We start from the raw sequence: 7,253 nt of genomic DNA on the forward strand, positions 1-7,253 counted from the left end.
TTCCTCGCCCACCCCAGGCTGCCCCGCTGGGAGAGGGCAGCGCGCGGGGGAGGGGAAGGACGGCTTGGCCCCGATTCTCACTCACCGCCGAGCCGCGCTGGCTCCGAATGCGCGGTGTTCTGTGAGGCGAGGCAATGTGCGCGGTCCCCGCTTCTTTGCAGGCTATGGAGGCGACGTCGCAGGGGACTGAGGGGCGCGGGGGTCGCTCCCTCCCGCTTCACCTTCCAGAAGCACGGGGACCCCAGAAACTAAAAACAAAATAAACAAACTTTCCCCTCCGCCTCCCTCCCCCAAAACCACAACACAAACACTCGAAAGCCCGCCCACCACCCCACTCAATTGGCTGCAGAGAGTATGCTTTCGACTCTCACTGGCTAGCTTTTGTGCCCGTCAAGCTGCTGTCCCGCCCCTCCAATTCCGCGCCGATGCCGTCGCCCCTCATTGGCTAAACGCTTCCCGTTTGAGGAGCTAGGATTGGCTACGCGGCCTGCGCCAATCAGGCGGGGACACACCCCCTCAGCATCCCAGAGGCCGCTTCTTCTGTCTCGGACCCAGAGAGGCTCAGGAGAAACTAGAGCATGATGGCGGCTGAGCTCGCTTGGCACAACCATCGTCTTTTCTCTTTTCTTTCTTTCTTTTTTTTTTTTTTTTTTAGCTCATCAGTGTCTCTCCCGGCTGCTGTTTCCCCTAAGCACCTCTCTCCAACCAGCTCTACCTAATAACGGAATCTATACGTGCCGGCTCCTTGATTTATCTCCTGCGAAGTGCTGAGTGTGGGCCGGTTGTGCGTCATTGGACTGTCAGGATGTCGCTCGCGAGTCAACTCCTCAAACCATTGGTGGAACGGCAAGACAGCCAACAAGAAGGGCTAACGCTATTGGTTTGACTCCTACTGAGTTCTTTCCTGGTACCTTATTGGGCACATAGGTGCGTCCGTCAGATCCGGATGCTGTGCCACAGTTAATTGTTTAGCAGCGAGTTGGGGGCGATTCTATTTATTTGGCCAGTAGGTGACAATACTAATGACTAATGTCGCATTTATGTGCGTCTTTTTGTACTGTGCTGAGTTCTTCACGGAGATGATCTGCTTAAACCTGTGACCTAGACATTAATTTTTATAGTTGGGAAACTAAGGCTCGAAAGAAGTTAGGAAGCCTGCCCAAGGTCATTCAGATAAAAGGCGGTTGGCGAGCCCTGGGTTGGGTCCTGCGTCTGTCTGGCTGTAGAACCTTCAGTATTCTGGTTATGCTTCAGTGCCCGTGCTTTGGCTGGAAATCGAATCAGTCAGCCAAACTCATCATTTTAAAGACCTTTCTTTTTATTTATTTATTTTTGGTACCAGGGATCGAACTCAGGACCTTGCGCTTTCGAGGCAGGCGGTGGAACCACTGAGCCCTTAAAAACCTTTCTTAAGGGAATCCAGGTTCCTTGGTTTCTGGCAGTGACGTTGGAGGCTACCCATGGAATGACTGTCATTGCCTCCACCACATCCTCCCCGGTATCCTTTCCTCCCCACCCTAAATTAAACAATCTTGATATTTTCTGACAAGAAGCACATCTGTAGCTACGTTTGTTTCCTCAGCTTTGTAAATGGACATTTAACATCTTTGTATGCAAAGCACCACCCGCCTCCAAACCCTGAACATCAATTGACCTTGCGTATTCTTTGGAGAGAGTCCTCAAGAGTAGAAACAAGGACAAATAAAATGTAGAGAGAGATTTTTTTAAAATCGCCTTAGAAATAAATAATTAATTAAATGCTATTGGAACAACCCTTCAGTTCCTGGAAAGCTTCCAGGATAGCTGATGCTGAGCAAGCCGTGTCCTCCTGGCTTGTGGCCACTGAGTTCTTTGTGGCAGTGAATACACATTTCAGCCAGGGAGGGTAGGATGCTTAGGACCCACTGCCAGAATGCCAGTCCCAAGCCTCTGGGACCAAAATGATCTCCAAGAGCACAGCACTGGACTGTAGCCCACATTCTGTCTTGGGTAATTAACATTTTACCATCCCAAATCCCTATCCCCTGTAGCTTTAGTGGGATTGTAGCCCTTATTTCACTTCCTGATCCAAGCTGTTGTGTAATCTTGTTGGCACTGCTTTAATAATAACCACTGAAACACAGTAATAAAGATTAACACAGCCTTTCAGCAAAGACAAGGTATTTCACAAACATCAATTAAGAGTAAATGGAAGTATTCCTAGTGCAATTGCAAGAAGGACAGAACAAAGAGAATGAGTCAAATTCTAATAAAAATCCTAAGCACCCGAATCGTTACAACTCCACATACATAGCCCATATTATCTAATATGGGGGTTCTGAACTAGAAAACTCGGTGAATGAGAAATGTTCAAGGTTCAGAATCTTCCTACCTGTCAAAGTTGCTTGCTTATACTCCTCTTTTAACCTTTAAAATAGTACTTGGTCTTACATTTGTTGGATACATACCAGTTTCAAGATTGGAGAAAAGAACTGGTGATTGAACCCAGACCTTTGCACAGAGCTACATTCCCAGCCCTTTTTATTTTTTAACTTTGAGACAAGGTCTCTCTAAGTAGCTAAGTTGTCCAGACAGGGCTTGAGCTTTCGATCCTCCTGCCTCAGGTTAGAGGGATGGGATCACAGGTGTGCACAACCATACTTGCCAGGCAAGTTTTAGAGGGTTTCTGTTTATTTGTTTTCAGTGCTGGGGTCTGAATTCAGTGCCTCCTGTCATGGTAAGTAAGTAAGCATACTGCCACTACCCCTGGACCTTTTGATTTCTTTTTCTTTTTTTTTTTTTTTTTTTTTTTTTTTATTTTTTTTTTTTTTTTTTTTTTGAGAGAGGATTTCACAAAGTTGCCAGGGCTGGCCTCAAACTTGAGATCCTTTTGCCTCAGTCCTGAGTAGATGAGGTTGTAGGAATGTGCCACCACACCTTGCTATCTTAGTTGTAAATTTCTTAAAATAGTTTTCATATTTGTGTCCTGTAGTTGCTCTAACTACTACTACTGTAAAAGGCCTTCAACTAGTTATTCAGTAAATATTTAGTAATCATGTCAAGCACTTCCCTGAGGTTCAAGGGTCATGCAAATGAATAAAATGTCTTCTGTGCCATCAGTCAAGTTGGGGCTGACCAAATGACAGTGTAGTGCTGTGGTAAGGTGCACCAGAGGCACATGGGGACTCATTTTGGGAAGGAAAGGGAGGGCTTCTCGGTAGAGGTGACATCTACAAGAACTAAAGGATAAATGTGGCTAGTCAGGCAAGAGATAGAATATGTGGAGATCTGCAGGGTTTGCCATTTGGTGGGTAGGGAGCAGGATAGGAATATTCAGGAACAGCCAAAACCCTTTGTTGCCATAACTATCTGAAGGCCTTTAGGGCCAGTGATTTAGCTCAGTGGTGCTACTCCTGCCTTGTTAAGTGCAAGGTTCTGAGTTTGATCCCTGGTACCAAAAGAAAAATTTTTTTTTCTCAAGAAAGGTCTTCAACTATTTCTCTCTTCCACCTCATTGTACTTTCTTTCCCTGGGAGAAAGCAGGAAGCTGGAAACCCTGTCATGTTTGCCCACTGCTGCCGCTCCCACACATGATGGAGAATTTTCCCAAATTTTTTCATTAGTAGCTCACATACTGATTTCTCTTTTCAGCAAACAATGAGATGAGGTGCAGAGTCTGATCTGGCTCTGAGAGATCTCAGTGCTCCAGACTTCAGCTTTGGATGGAACATGGCCCCACTTTCTTTACAGATAAGAAGGAAGCCAATAAATCAGTCAAATATTTAACATGGAGGATGAGAGTTTGAAATTCCTGTCACAGTAAATGTCAGGACTTTGTGGCTTGTCCAGCTTGGTGTTAATGAATGGGGCAGGATGTCTGCTGAAGTCATCCTTAGTGCTATAAAGCTTTCAGTCATGCCTGGATGGCAGTGGTGTCAATCCATGCCCTGAAAGGCAGCCCAGGTCGGGGAATGACATGCTACGATACTCTGCTAGGCCATTTCTCATTTCTTCTCTGCATGCCACTCTGGGAAAGTATTTTTCATTTGTTCCAACCCACCCAGATTTAAGAGTCAAAAGACTTCTTAGCCCTGCACACTCTTATGCTGGCCACGTGCACTGTATTTTTTTAGAAGGTCATACTATTCTTAGAGCTCTATATGCGGTGTTCAGTATAGCTGGTTTTTTGCTGGAGGAAAAGAAAGATTTAATGAGTGATAGCTGCTCTGGATAGCTACCAAAAGTGCTCCAAGCCATCTCAAGCAACAGCCTTCCCTTTTGTCCCTTGAGAGATTGTTCTGTGATCTCTGCCCTTAGCCTGGACAAAATCCAAGGCAATGGAAATGTTTGTGAACAATTCTGCAATGATCCACAAGCTTGGGATGGCAGGGCCAGCTGGATCTGCCCAGCTCTGATTTCTGTGGTGCAGAAGAAGCACCCTGCACACTTTGCACTGGGTTCGCATTGCTGAGACATTTGGCAGTGTTTGTAAAACATTCTCCAATCCTCACAGTTTAAAACATTCTCCAATCCTCACAGCTTATAGCAATGAGACGGCCCCTGTAAAGGAACCGAATCCAAAAGACAGGAGACAGCTGATAGCTGATAACTGTCATGGGTGTGGCTGTAGCCAAAGACCAGGAACAACTGGGGAGGGGAACATGCTAGAGGGTGCTGATTACAGAGGACAAGCTCATAAGCATTTATTACATGTCTGGTAACATTTACTGTGTGACAAATTCCTCAAGGCAGGCGCTGTGCCACTTCCAATCACCTCTCATTTTTTATGACCTTACATCCTGAAAAGCCTCATAGTCAAGCAGCAAACATGGGACCCCTTCAGCGAGCTGACCAGTGCCAGCACCCGAGGCAGGAGGCGGGAGTGTCATAAGAGAGCCAGGAGTTATGGCTGTTAATAGTTATCCTATCCTGGACATAGGCTATGTCAGACACTGTACTGAGTTAATCTTGACAACTGTTATGTCTGTCCCATTTTCTGGATAGGAAATGGAGGCACCAAAGTGTTGACAAATTGCTTTGGGTCATCACAAGTAGTAACTGAATCAGGCAATCTGATTCAAGGAGCAGGTGCTTACCCATATAGCTGCAATACCTTGAGATGTCTACTTTGAGAACTTCTTGGTACATCCGGGGAGATGACCAGCCCCCAAAGGAACAGTAGCCCTTATTGCCTTGACTGTTATAACTCCTCCCTCTTTTCCCCTGTAGACTAGGGAAAAGTACTGGCTAAAGTACTGCCTCTGGTGATCCTTCCTTTACACCCCAAATGGGACCTGCTCATCCTTCTACCCACTTCAAAGAATCCCCTTCCTCCCTCCCCCCCGTTTCCCTATCCTGGCTTTTGTGTGCGTGCATGTGCATGTGTGTGTGCACGTGTGCATCCGTGTACATGGGATTTAAACCCAGGAAATGCTGAGCCACATCTCCAGCTCATCTATTAAGAGACAGGGTCTGCCTAAATGCCCATGCTGGCCTTGAACTTGTGATTCTCTGGCCTCAGCCTTCTGGGTGTGCTGGGATTATAGGTTTGCACTATGACACATGGCCCAGCTTCTTAAATAAAGACCTGTAGCCCTCCCCACCACCATTGGTGCTTACTCCTTCTCTAAACCTGGCTTCCAGCCCTAACACTACTGAAACTCATTTCTCTGAGCACATCTATAACCTTTATTTGTGGCCAAGATCCAACAGACTTTCCCAGTTCTTGTTTCCATGGCTTCACCACTATGTTTTACTCTGAGAATCTTTTCTTTGCTTCCTAAAATAGCCAGCTTTCCTCCTACCTCTACAACTGTTCATGCTCTTTTCCCTAAAGTCTTTCTCTCTATGGTCCTTTAAAGGACATGCCTGCCTCCCCTCCTTCTGTGGTCTTTTTGAGGGCACAGGTCTGGGCAAGTGGGTCACTATCCTACCCTCATCTCTACATTAACAATTTTCATCTATTACCAGCCCTCATTCTGTGTGACTTGTAAGTCGTGTAAACTACCCAGCTTCAGTTTCCTCATTTCCAAAATGAATCAGATTTGTTATTCTTGACTCTAAGGAAATGAAAAAATGTAACATTTTAAAGCACATACTCTGCCAGGGCTACATAATTTGTGGCTACATAATTTGTGGGGCACAGTGCAAAAGCACGGGGCTCTGTATTCCAAAATTATAGGATTTTAACAATGCCAACAGCAGAGCATTAAACCAAATGAGGGCCCATCACCTCCTGGGCATGTGGTCCTGAGGGACTTCACAGGCTGCCAGCCCCAGTGCCAGCAACATTTTAAGCTTTTATGTGTGTTAATTTATTTAATCCTCATAACAACCTTATAGACACAGATGAGGAAAGTAAGGCAGAAGGAGATTAAGTAACTCCCCAAGGTCACATGGTTTCTAATTGGTGGAGCTGAAAAAAACCAAGCAAAAAAACAACTGCCCGTCAGTATTATGAGACTCACCAGGACAAGGGTCCCCACGAGAGATGTTCCCTCCTGCGACCCCTCAGCCAGGCTGTGCCCTCTTCCTCCTTGCTGATTTTGTCTACGTCATTTCTGCTGCCTGGTATGGCTCTTCCTCCCTTTCCTGCATTCCCTCAGATCTACACTTTTGTCAGAGCTCTGTGCAGGCCCCTCTGGCCCTTTCTAAGGAGCACCTGGAGCAGAGGGTTCAGGACCACACCTCCTTCTCCCCTCCAGTTTCTGGCTGTCCCACTCCAGGGGGTTATTTACAGCCTAAGGAGCAATCAGGTGTAGTTGCCTGCTTCCTAGAGGCTCAGTGATAACCAATCCCACAAATTGAGATGGGACACTTCTTTAAATCTCCCTCCACAAACCTAAAGCAGCTTGAAGTCAAGACTGGGGGAGGTCCCGGGGACCAATACTACATTGGAGTCTTCACTATGTTCTTGATAGCCTGATCCTTGTAATTCTTCTAAAAGAATTCTATCTAGGTTTAGCATCTTTCCTTGGCTCACCTCACCCCCTCCCTCCTTTATGTGCTCCGGGGGTAGCTCAGAGATGCTCTTCTCCTCCAGGGAGCCTTCCCTGACTGCCACCCCCAGGTTAAGCACCCCGTCTGGGTTCTCACACCCCCTGGGCCTCCCCATCATAACACTTGCCTCCTGCATTCTTCCCAACCAGGTGATGAGTCTCTTGGGGGCTGAAACCATTTCTGTTTCACCACAGTGTCTGGAACACAGCAAGTTCTCAATGAGTGAGTTTGTTAGAACACATGAATGAATGAATGAATGAATATTAAGCTAATGT

General features: G+C 46.4%; 1 protein-coding gene across 5 annotated transcripts in view; it reads right to left on the bottom strand.

The window, feature by feature from the left end:
• Nucleotides 1–772, bottom strand: part of Tnrc6b (trinucleotide repeat containing adaptor 6B) — a 227,315-nt gene extending 226,543 nt beyond the window's left edge. For 2 of the 5 annotated variants that reach the window (XM_010612497.3, XM_010612528.3), the window contains exon 1: nucleotides 86–325. The gene's annotated coding sequence lies outside the window, so the exon portion shown is untranslated. Of the gene's footprint in view, nucleotides 1–85; nucleotides 326–715 lie in introns of those variants that run through there. The other 3 variants (XM_010612539.2, XM_010612534.2, XM_010612493.2) reach the window with 2 other exon arrangements.
• Nucleotides 773–7,253: the final 6,481 nt, after the last annotated feature.

This window comes from Fukomys damarensis, unplaced genomic scaffold, assembly GCF_012274545.1.
Source record: "Fukomys damarensis isolate Sample0158 unplaced genomic scaffold, DMR_v1.0_HiC HiC_scaffold_19, whole genome shotgun sequence".
In the NCBI taxonomy this organism is placed as follows: Eukaryota; Metazoa; Chordata; class Mammalia; order Rodentia; family Bathyergidae; genus Fukomys; species Fukomys damarensis.